At 40.2% G+C, this 10,898-nt stretch overlaps 1 long non-coding RNA gene across 3 annotated transcripts in view; it reads left to right on the top strand.

Moving 5' to 3' along the window:
* Positions 1 to 771: 771 nt before the first annotated feature.
* Positions 772 to 10,898, top strand: part of LOC148223165 (uncharacterized) — a 60,401-nt gene continuing 50,274 nt past the window's right edge. The window contains exons 1-4 of one of the 3 annotated variants that reach the window (XR_015804787.1): positions 772 to 1,053; positions 4,156 to 4,288; positions 6,093 to 6,189; positions 7,871 to 7,963. This is a non-coding gene — a long non-coding RNA (uncharacterized LOC148223165). Of the gene's footprint in view, positions 1,054 to 4,097; positions 4,289 to 6,092; positions 6,190 to 7,870; positions 7,964 to 10,898 lie in introns of all 3 variants that reach the window. The other 2 variants (XR_015804788.1, XR_015804786.1) reach the window with 2 other exon arrangements.

Here is a 10,898-nt window from a genome sequence, read left to right as displayed (position 1 = left end):
ATAATCCTCAGAAATCAGCCTCACTTTTTAAAGAGCAGTGAGGTTTCTCTTCTGCAGCTCCATGCTCTCTGGAGGCTATTTCTTGACAGGCTGAGTATGATGGCTTCCAGTTGTTCAAAAGTATGTCTCTTGCCATCATTGTACATGGCTAATTGCATTTTATAAAAATGGTTTGCAAGTGATTTGTGAGGGAGATTTGCATTATCGCTTGCACTTCATGTTCATTTCCAAATTCATTTATCTCACATAAGTGTTTTCTAAAAGTCAAGAACTAAAAAATATAACTAAGAGTAGTTTTCAGAAGTCTATTACTGCAAGTTCTTCTAGAGGGAAATGAACAAAATAAAGTTTAAATGCTTCTTCATTGCCAGTAGTTCCCCTTGATCCAATTATAACTTCTTTACCTAACGTTACACAAGACTGATTTAAAGATAACTGTCCAGATTGATCTGAGAAGAAATGCATTAAAACATTTATGTTATTACAATATACACAAAATGCATTAAAGTAATGAGACCAGCCTGACAGAAACTCACAAAATCAAAGACTTTCACAGGGGAGGTTGAAATGCCATTTTTAACACACCCAGCAGAGAGATTACAGCTTTTGTAGAAGATGAAATTACATGCTTTTTTGAGGCTCCCTAATAAAGAATCACTCAGGCATATTGTAATGGTTTCAAAATTATATGGTATTTTAATCCTCTGCATTTGTCTTTGTATTATGTAAGTTAGATTTCTATCAACATTTCAACACCCTGTCTTAGTCAAATTATTATCTTTTCATTACTTTTTCTTTTTCATAGGAGTAGCAGTAGTTATTATCAACTGTCTCAGTTCTAGAGACCCTTCTTGCTCTCTCTTTCAGGAAATTAGGGAGATTTTTGTTTCAGCTTTGGTTTTAGATCAGCAGTAAGGTATCTTTACATACATTATCAAAAAAACTTTGAAAATCAGCTCTTAAAACCTAAAGTCAGCTGAATGGCTGTCGGTAGCAGCAGGAAATCCTCAGATTCTTCTCTCAGAAGCAGTTTCTCCAGCTCCAAGCCCCAAGGTAAGTTAAGCAATTGCAGCATGAGTGCTATTCAATACTCAGCACAAAGTCATACCTCTCCATGAACGAGAAGTTTTTACTGTCAAAGCAATGGTGAGGGATAAGATGAAGGTCTAATAAATACACTGGAGGAATTGAGAGATATGAGCATTAAATATCAAGAAAAATCTGAGCATTAACATTTTTCTCTAATGCATTTTTTATGTTCATAACCCTTCTCATTGTACTATATTCTCTGAACTAAGAACTTCTGTGTGTCAATGTGAAGGATAAGTGAAAGTATAATAAATAAAGTAGATGAGCTGAAATATATGAGTGTTAAGCATCAAGGACAAAGGAAAGCATTTTACACTGAAGCCTTTTTATATTAATTCTATTTCACTTCTTTCTTATTCCATCTATTGCTAAAGTAACCAACTGGTCAATTGTCAATTCATGCCTGAAAGTTTAGCGAAAATATAAACCAAGTACAAACTATTTTTATAAATGAAGAGATGAGCTAAAAAATCTGTTTTGAGAGGAGATAGCTTCTAGGCTTATCTGCAGTGACTTTTCTGGGGTGGGCACAGGTGGGCCTCAGCTCTGATCTGGGGTGTGTCACTTTCACATTTTCTAGGCTGTATTTTAAGAGGTGCTAACCCCTTCCCATTTGCCCTGTTATTAAATAGCGGCCTCAATAAAAGATTAAATTTTTAAGATCGTCACTGTGCAATTTCCAGAAAGCACAAATAATCAGGACAAAGGAGAGTTTGGCTGACTCCTTTGACCATCACAGCCTGTGAGAGCTGGCCTGGGCCTTTTGCCATTGTCACTGGCAGTCAAACACACCATGTGGTGGCTGGCTGGAGATGGGCAGCCTTCACTCACCAGGAAAAACTGTTGTGAGAACACAAAAAAACTGTGTTCTGGCAATGCTCAGGTGCATCCAGGAGCACTTGCTAGGAGAAACAGCCTTAAGGACTTTAGGGGCTTCTGTGTTTCCATGCTACAGAGATTTCAAGTGCACTTCTGGTGTCACAGCCCATTCTTTGGCTGAGTTCTAGATGAGAGAGGCTCCAGGTAGAGAACCCTGAGGTCAGGATTTTATGCTCCCTCTGAGAGTGGATACAGCTGTCTGGCAAAACTGCCCCTGAAAACTCGAGCTCTGACTTGTGCATATTGCAGCGTGAATGAAGAAATGCCTGTGAAAAAAACCACACTCAGCATGAATTCAGGTGTGGTTCAGAATGATTAATTTTAAAAAGCTTAATGCTCATTAACTGCAGAGAGTTTGTTGTGTCTCCCCAAACCAAGACACGTTGCTGCTAAAAATTACTAAGTTCTTGAGGACTGGTTCAGCATAGAGTAGCATGGAGTATGAAGGGCTGTAGTTTAAAACAACTGCTGACGAAGAAACTTCTGTGGGAAACTTGCCAGGCTTATAAAAGGAAAAGATACCATAGCAGAATATAAAAACAGATAAATAATAAATTGCAACTTCGTCTGGAGCTGTGGAGTGTGCTAGTATTTACGGTTTTGAAAGGTTTTATGGAGAAAATATTTTATTTTTTATGTTGTGAAATATATAGCAACATAAAAATGTAATGGTTGGCTTAACCTATAAAGAGTTTTTTAATCAGTAAGTTCCTGACAGAAGGTGGAATTTGTATCTCAGTACAGAATTTTTTTTCCTTCTTTTAATTTTCGAAGTTCAGGATGCCTTGAAGTTGCCTGACGTTATAGGATAAATTTTCAAAGCTCCATGCAGGAGAGATGCCAACATGAAAAACATCAAGCAAACCCTGAGTTATGTTTGTGCATCTCCTGTGTTGTGTTTTGATAATTTCTCCCATATATCTGCATAAAGATAGGGTTTGTGAGCACAGTGAAATTATAGATTGAGCCAGTTATTTTCCTTTTTCCACGTTATGTGGAAATTAATAAAGTAATTAAATGTTACATTTACTGTTCATTGAATTACTTGGTTGTTTGGTAATTATTAGTGTGATTACAAAGTGACATAAACAACCGTGTGGCTCAAATGTGCAATTATGTACAATATATGCTGAGCTGACACACACAGAACATATTCCCCTGATTTTGCTGGCAATTAATAAGTGCTCATGCAAAGCAGCTTGTGCTAAGAGCTGTAAATACTGCAACAGAGTCCATTTCTTTTTCAGCTTGTGCTTGTGTTTGCACTGAAGCACACTGCCAGCGAAGTCAAACAGAGGCAATTTGACTAGTTCATTGCTAAATGTCATTTAAGTGGGTGACAAAGGCAGTTCTGCTCACTAGCAGCTTATTTGTCTCACTGCTGTGTCTCTCCTGCTGGGATACCTGTATATAGTGTCATACTGCTCTAAGAAAGTGGTAATATTGAATTACTGGAAATTTTGGGGATTTATATGATTTTGGCCTTGACTTCTCTAGTAATGTTGCACAACTCTAAAAAAGAGAAATTTTCTATGTTTGCACATGGCAATATTCATGTTATTCCTTCCTTTTTACTGTAAAATAAGACTACATGTGACTGCCACTACTGCCTGCTTTCTGATTGTAAGAGAGAGACAGTGTTCTTCCATTTCCTGAAAGAATTTTTGAAAAGACAGCAGTTGTTCATCAAAAATGAGTGAAGTCACAAGGCTGAGCCACAGCTACCCCATAAACCATAGCTGTGTAGTATTTTGTAAGGGAGGTCAGCCACAACTAAACACTTTTACACCACACATCTGGTGGGTTCCACCTTTGCTAGGAACAAATAAACACCTGTACACCCTCTTTAATGTATCTGACTGTGAATATGGAGGCAACCTCAACTCTGCTCCACTTTTTTAACTGCACTTGAGCCTTGTGCTTGATTTTGCTGGCTGGGCTGCATATTAAACCTAAAGAGCTAATGTAGGGAGCAAGGGTTACAGTAGGACACGTTGTCTTCTTCTGTAGTCACTCAAATTATGCAGAAGAGAATGAGCCATCCTGATACCTCGTTATTTCCCCTCCTTTTCCTTTTCCTTCTTACATCCATTCTACACCATGCTGTAATTTTATGCTTTTCATTGCAGTCAAGTGTTTGGCAGTTCAAGGCTGTGCATAATCCATTCCTATGTCTCGACACACTAGGCTGGTGGGGAGATAAAGAAGAGCAGCATGAAACTAGGACTGTACACTTATGTTACAGACATTTTCTTCTTCTTCTAAAACCTCTGGAATCATTTGACCTTGAAGAAAAATCTTCCACCGATGCCACAGCACAGTAAGTTTGCTTCACCCCGGGCTGATGACTTCAGCTGTGTTTTCTGCATTGGCTCAGTAATGTCTATAAATCTTGCACGTTTTGCTGCTAGTGCAGGTCCAGGTGTGGCTTTTGGTGTCACTAGTTGCTGCTGTTCCTTCATTCCCTTTGGCAATTTGAGTCATTTCCTGAAGAACTTGCACAGACTGATTTATGAGGGCATTTGCCTTCTGCAGAGAAGCAAAGCAAAAGGAAGAAGGGAGGAAGATTTTGGATCTGTGTCCCAGACAGCTCTGGATGTGAAAGAGCAGATGCAGTTCCAGTCTGTGGATGGCCAGTATTGCTGTGCTCTGCTGTGCTGCACACTCAGTGACCTTCAGCCTGTGCTGTGCTGCACAAACCTGCCATCCATGGGATAAACACACCAGCTCAGTGAGCAGAGGAGCCTGTGGCAGGTCCTGCTCTGTTCCACCACTGCCTCACCTCTGTGGCCTTGCCTTTAGCCAGGAGTGCAGCAAGGAGCTGTCATGTGAGCACCCGTGCTCTTTGACAGTGGAAGGGATGAACAGAGTGGTTTTGGTGGAGGAAAGTCACCCAAGAAGTTGGATGACAAAGGGTAGAATCTCTTTCATGGACATGGTGTGCTGCACACACAGCAGAGGCCCCATGGGTGTTTAACTGCTCATAGTGCCTACAATCCTGAAGGACACAAGATTTTCTGTGCTAATCTCTCCTTGTAATGCCAGCTCTAATAAATGGCATTAAGTTGTGCTCCACAAAGCCTCTGAGGCTTTCTGACTGCAAAACACCTGCACCCTGGGGGATCAAGAGCAAGAAAATAGTGCTCAAATGAGATAACCTGCATATCTTATATAGTCTTGGATGAACTACTGATGTGCACTGTGACTTGGCACAATAAGCCCCGGGTGAAGGCATTCCCTGTGTATTATCATCAGCTACAAGTGAACAAGTACAATGGACCAAGCCAGGATTTATTGAGTGCTGATTCATTAAGAGGCAGAGGCAGGTAGGCTGCAGCAATGAAGTAGGATAAGCCATGCAGGGGACAGCACTCAAATTTAATGCCAGGAAGCAGCTTCTGTGAAGATGAAAGGACAACATTCATCCTGACATTTCTTGTGCTTTCAGATTTTTTTTAATGTAGTGGCAACCTGTGCTATTGGAGGCAGAAAATGGATGGTCTGAGTGGAAAAGCTGTAAAAGAAAGAGCTTCTGCTATGGCCCTGATCTGCCCTGCTGGGTGCACACAATGTGGCATTGTATTAAACCCTTACAAAGTGCTGCTGCCCTCCTAGGTCCGTGGCTTTTTTTGCAGGCTTATAAAATGGTATGCACAGGGATAGTTTTTGAGCAATACAATTAAGCTATGTAAAATAGTTTGCAGTCAAGCAATTAGGCCAGGGCTCTGGACCAGATTTAAAGAATCAGATTTGTCTCTGAATGCTAAGGGGAACAGAGGAGAAACTCACAGAGAAAGAAATAGCTAATACTAACCCAGTTTCTGGGTTCATTTTCTAATTGCCATGTTCTTGTTGTAAAATGCTTAGAAAAGCAGAAACAAAATTCAGTGTTTGCTCTTCTTTCACCCCTTGCCTTGTTTTATTTTGTCAGCACTGTGGTGTGACAGAGACAGGGACGAAAAACCTCTGATTTAGCTGTTTCTCAAACACAGCAACCACATCCAGTGCTTGAGAGCTTGCAGGCTGATATAAATTCTGATATATGCATCAGGAAATGGAGCCATCATATTGGTTTTGCTCACAGGCAAACTCTTTCAGCCTTTCAGTGTGAATGCTTTCCTTAGCTCTTTTCTGCAGACCCCAACAAAGCAGCCCCTTGCACTCTTAGAAGTGAGTGAGAACCAGAAGATCAACCCTGTAGACCTTTACCTGCCATCCTGGGTAAGCTTTCCTTTCAAGAGATCTCTATGCCTTTTGCCATTAGGGAGTTACCCTTTTCCTCATTTTACTGCAGTAAATTTTGTGCCTGCTTAGTGGGCTGGTAGAAAAGCAAGGCTTAACACGTATTTTAGACACAGATCTCATCTCTTTCTGGGGATCTTTTTGAAAAAAATGATGATGAACAGATATGGAAAAGTCAGAGGATACAATTGTCACTGGTGTGATGATGTCACTTTCTGCTGTTGTTTTTCTGTAGACAAACCAATAAGGTGTCACCTTTTGATGGTTCTTTGACACACCAAACACCATTTTCCATTAATTTTCCTGGGAACAAAGTGCACTCAGGGTAATGTAGGTTTGGCACTGGAGTCAACAGGAATGATTTTTTCGACCTCAGTTTGCTCTGAACAGGGTCCATGGTGTCCAGCAGTGAATTTATGGTGCCACCTAAACCCTTCAGGGTCTGCATGAGTCATCTCTGTGGTGCTGAGGCAATCTCAGTAAATAAGAAGAGACAGCTTCTTTCTCAACAGGTGAACCAAATCCCCCAAGTAAATTTTTTTTTCCTCCAAGGAAGCAAAAGGTTAATTTGAACTGCTCATGGACTTCCATGAATCAAATGAAGTAATCCCATGCCTGAGGTTTAAAAGCATCCGTAAATTAGAAGGGTGTAGTGTGCAGATCAAAAAGAGAGTTATCAAAGATTAATAAAAAGAGAGAGAGAGGCAAGAGAGGGAGAGAGACTCTGCTAGAAACCCTCTCATAACTCCAACCTGGGAAGTACAGTTCACCTACTTGGGGTCCAGTTAGTACATACAGTATTGTAGAGCTCAAGGTAACAATATAAAAGCATCAGAAGGAAGACAAAACATAATTTGAGAATGTGGAAAATAAAGTCTGCAAAAAAAAAACCCAAAATGAAGAATGAGTTGAATATATGAGAATATGAGGAGAAAAAAATGTAAGAATCTAAGAAAAAACGTCTCAGCTATTTTATCCCTTATGAAGCCTGGTTATTTTTTAATGCCAGCTCTATCTGAAAGGCAAATTATATAATGGAAAGAAATGGGAAAACAGTTTTGTTTTTTTTTCTGGAAAGTAATTCATTAGATGGAATGAAAAATGGATTTCTCAGAAAAAAAAAAGGCTGGTCATGCAAAGGGAAAAACCTTGTATCACAGAAATAGTGAAGACTCTGTGAAACCAACACATTCTGTGTTCTCTAATGGTGACAAAAATTTCCCCAGGCCAAATTAAATTGCCAGGAGTATATTCAAATATCCTGATTTTTAGCTAGTAACTAAATCCCTCTACACCCTCTATGCTTAGTATTAAACAGAGTGAATTAGCTCCTGCCACACCATGCAGGGTACTGGATGGGATTTAGGAGCCACTGTGCAAGGCAAGCAGTGAATTGTGTCCTTTTGCAGTGGAGATGTCACAACAGTCCCCAGACCAACAAGGCTTTGGTCTTGCATGTTCTTGCACATGCCTGACTTGATCCACTTGGGCAGAAGCTGTGTTGTCTTAATCAGACAGAATCTTTCACTCACAATAAAAAAAATCAAAGCAAACCTGTAATTATGCTGTTGAAACACTGCATTTCAATTACTTTGCATGCTTGCCTCTGGTTAAAATTTTATTGAAGTGCACAGTCTTCAGGAACTCATATTTTGCACAGCTATCTGTGTTGCCAAGCAGCAGTTGGAAGAGCAGAAGATGGAGCAGAAAACCTAAAGACAATGCAGACAGAATTTCAAAACACTGCTGAAAGGTGAGAGAAATCTCATACCTAATTTGTTTTTCATAGATAATTGTTTATGATTGAAAAGCGTGGGGAGAAAAAAATTAACATTTGAGTTGGAACAAGCAGATTAAATCTTCCATGTCACAATGGCTGTGAAAGTGTTGACCTACGAGGACTGCAGATCAGGGGAGTGCCCTGGCACAGCTCTCAGCTGCCACACATGACACCCTGCCAAGGTGGTGCTGAACAGGAAATCTCTGCATTTCCCATCCCCATGGACAGAAGCAGAGCAGTTTCATAGGAGAGGGAATAGATGGCATGAAGAACAAAACACACAGCAAAGACCTGCATATTTCATGAGCTCTCCTTTTCAGAGGAAGTGCCTGAATATAATGCTCATCTTCCTGAGAGTTTGGCTGTAATATGAGAGAGCCCATGATCTTGGATTGTGTTATCACACACAGCAAATGCTTTTCAAGGGTTTTATCTTGGCAAGCAGATAAAGGCCTTGACCCTGTGCAGAATGTTGTGTGTAATCCCTCATTGCTGGTACTCAGCAGCAGCAGGAGCTTGTGCTTGTTAGTACCTGCAACACTGAAAAACCCTGGCCCATTTCCCCTTTTTCTTCCAGCTTGTCTGGGCTCTACTGGTGTCTGCTCCACTGAGGTCAGAGCTTGTCTGACCATCTCCTAATTCTCTTATATCCCCTTAATTTGGCTAGAAAAGAATGGTCAGTATTTTAAAAGCTGTGCAGTAGCCTGCCTAAAACAGCTGTGTGCATGTATAGGGCAGGAGAGTCAGTAACCCGGCTTTGCATGTTTATCATGGGGAGATTAACCCCTAATGCTGACATTTTTGGGCAAGGTGCAAAAGGATGCACTCAAGTCAGCATGTCTCCAGCCTAGTGCTTTTGCTTTATTTTCAGTTTATCCTGCAATTTGTCACAGATTTAAACAATGCCATTGTCCTTGTTGTCCTTCACTGGAAGTTCTTTCAGTGACCAAGGAAAGGATGGCTTCTCCCACCTTTAAATCTCTTAGTAAGGCCCTGATCCATTGTCCAGGGAAGTATAAATTAAGTGGCCTCTTGCCTAAATGAGCATTGGACTGGATCTTGAAAGGAGACCAGTTCTCATCTTAGACTGTTTGGTCACCTTTGTTTGTTATTGAACTTGCCTGCAAACTGCTGGAAAACCTGGACTGGTTATTTCAACAGCCATAATTGTGCAGATTGAAGTCATGTTAGTAAGTCATCAGCTGACAACATCAGTGAATATGTTCAGATGATTTCCCTCTAATGTGATGCTAATTTATTGCTGAAGCATCATACTTGATTCTTTTATGTGTCAATAATTAAAAACAGTGATTTGAATAAGAGACCCAGTGGTTCAATTAGAAAACAGTACTAGGTGCTGGAAAAAAATAAAATTAAATAAATAAAATGAAGCACCATGGTTGGGTGATAACTAATTAATTAACTGTAAAAAAAATCCACTTAAACCTGTCATTCAGTTACAAAAGTTGTCCAAAATTTGGTGAATAACGAATCAAAACAATTGTTCCTCACTATTACTATCAATTCAATGAAAGTCTAAAACAACTTCTCATCATGACTATTCTGAATGCTTTGAAAACTGCTGTATTTCAGCATTCCCATTCATGGTCTTCAGCTTCTAGAAATTCATTTGAGAAAGCAACCAAAAAAACCGAAACATAAACTGCTATCAACTTTGTAATCCAAGAGAAAGACATTTCAAAGTTTTATATCTACATTAATCACCAGCTGTCAGTTAAATAGCTAAATAGGCCAGCTCTAAATACACCAAGATTTCACTGCTGATATTTTGAATCTGCATTTAAATCACCCTTCACTCCCATCCTATAAGCCAATGAATATTACTGCTATTTTCTGTGAAGTCACATTCCTAATTTCTTTTGAGCCTGCACTGAGGTTATGTCCTGCATGGTATCCGAGGTCATGCTGTTAGAGCCAGATGTCAGCACATGGAACAATTCCTGCTGTATTTGGGGTACGATATAATAGCAAGATTCCACCTCCTGGAAAATATCTATTAGTACAGCAATGGTTCTGTTTATTTGCAGCCCAGGTTTTTGATTGTTCCTAAGCTTTTATTGATTTTTTTCCCCTCCATGTTGTGCTTTGATTGCATAAATGCATGCAGGCCTCAGTATGCATCTGGAGAGGTATTTGTTATTTATACTGCATGTGATCACCAATCTAGTTACCAAACTTCAGACACCCAGCCAGGGAGCAGGAATAGTCTCCCACAAGCTAAACATCCATTTGCACAGTGTGCTCCATGCATAGATAAAGCCAAAAGGCACGGGCTGGATTATGCCTTAAAAGATCTTTGTACTCCAACAGAAGATATTTAAACCATAACCACTAGAGCTGCAAGGGGATTGCCCTCCAAAATAGACCCCTCAGGCCACCCCACTTCCCTCACACCCAGTTTTCCTAGCTGCTTGTCCACCAGCTGCTGCTCATGCAGTTTTTGCCCTGAAGAAAGGTGTAGAAGGAGAAAGGCACTGCCATTGCACGAGTTCTGTGGCCAAGGTAACACCAATGTCTGGCACAGACAGGGAGGGCTGGGGCAGTACTTTACAGGGAATGTGGATGTCATGAGAGCAGAAATGACAATGGCATGCAGCAGGACCGTGTCCTTCTAGAAAATGAGGCTTTTATGGTCACATATTTGAACAATGTGTATTTGATGCAAGGCTGCTCCTTAAAGATCTCACTTTACCTAAATGCCATCAAAATTTTGGTTCTAAGTTGCTGTTCAGCTGTCTAAGGTGGTTCTAAGGTGCTGTTTGAAAGTTACATACAAGTACCCTTGAGATTTTTACTCCACAAATCAAGGTAGTTTGCAAACCAAATTCTCATATTTGAAAGTGTTAGTGGGGCCTTTTGTACATGATGTGCTTATTTTGTTGCAGTT

This window comes from Sturnus vulgaris, chromosome 7 (assembly GCF_052056855.1).
Source record: "Sturnus vulgaris isolate bStuVul1 chromosome 7, bStuVul1.hap1, whole genome shotgun sequence".
NCBI classification, from domain to species: Eukaryota; Metazoa; Chordata; class Aves; order Passeriformes; family Sturnidae; genus Sturnus; species Sturnus vulgaris.
The sequence above is the reverse complement of the archived record's forward strand: the minus strand, read 5'-3'. Positions and strand labels throughout refer to the sequence as shown.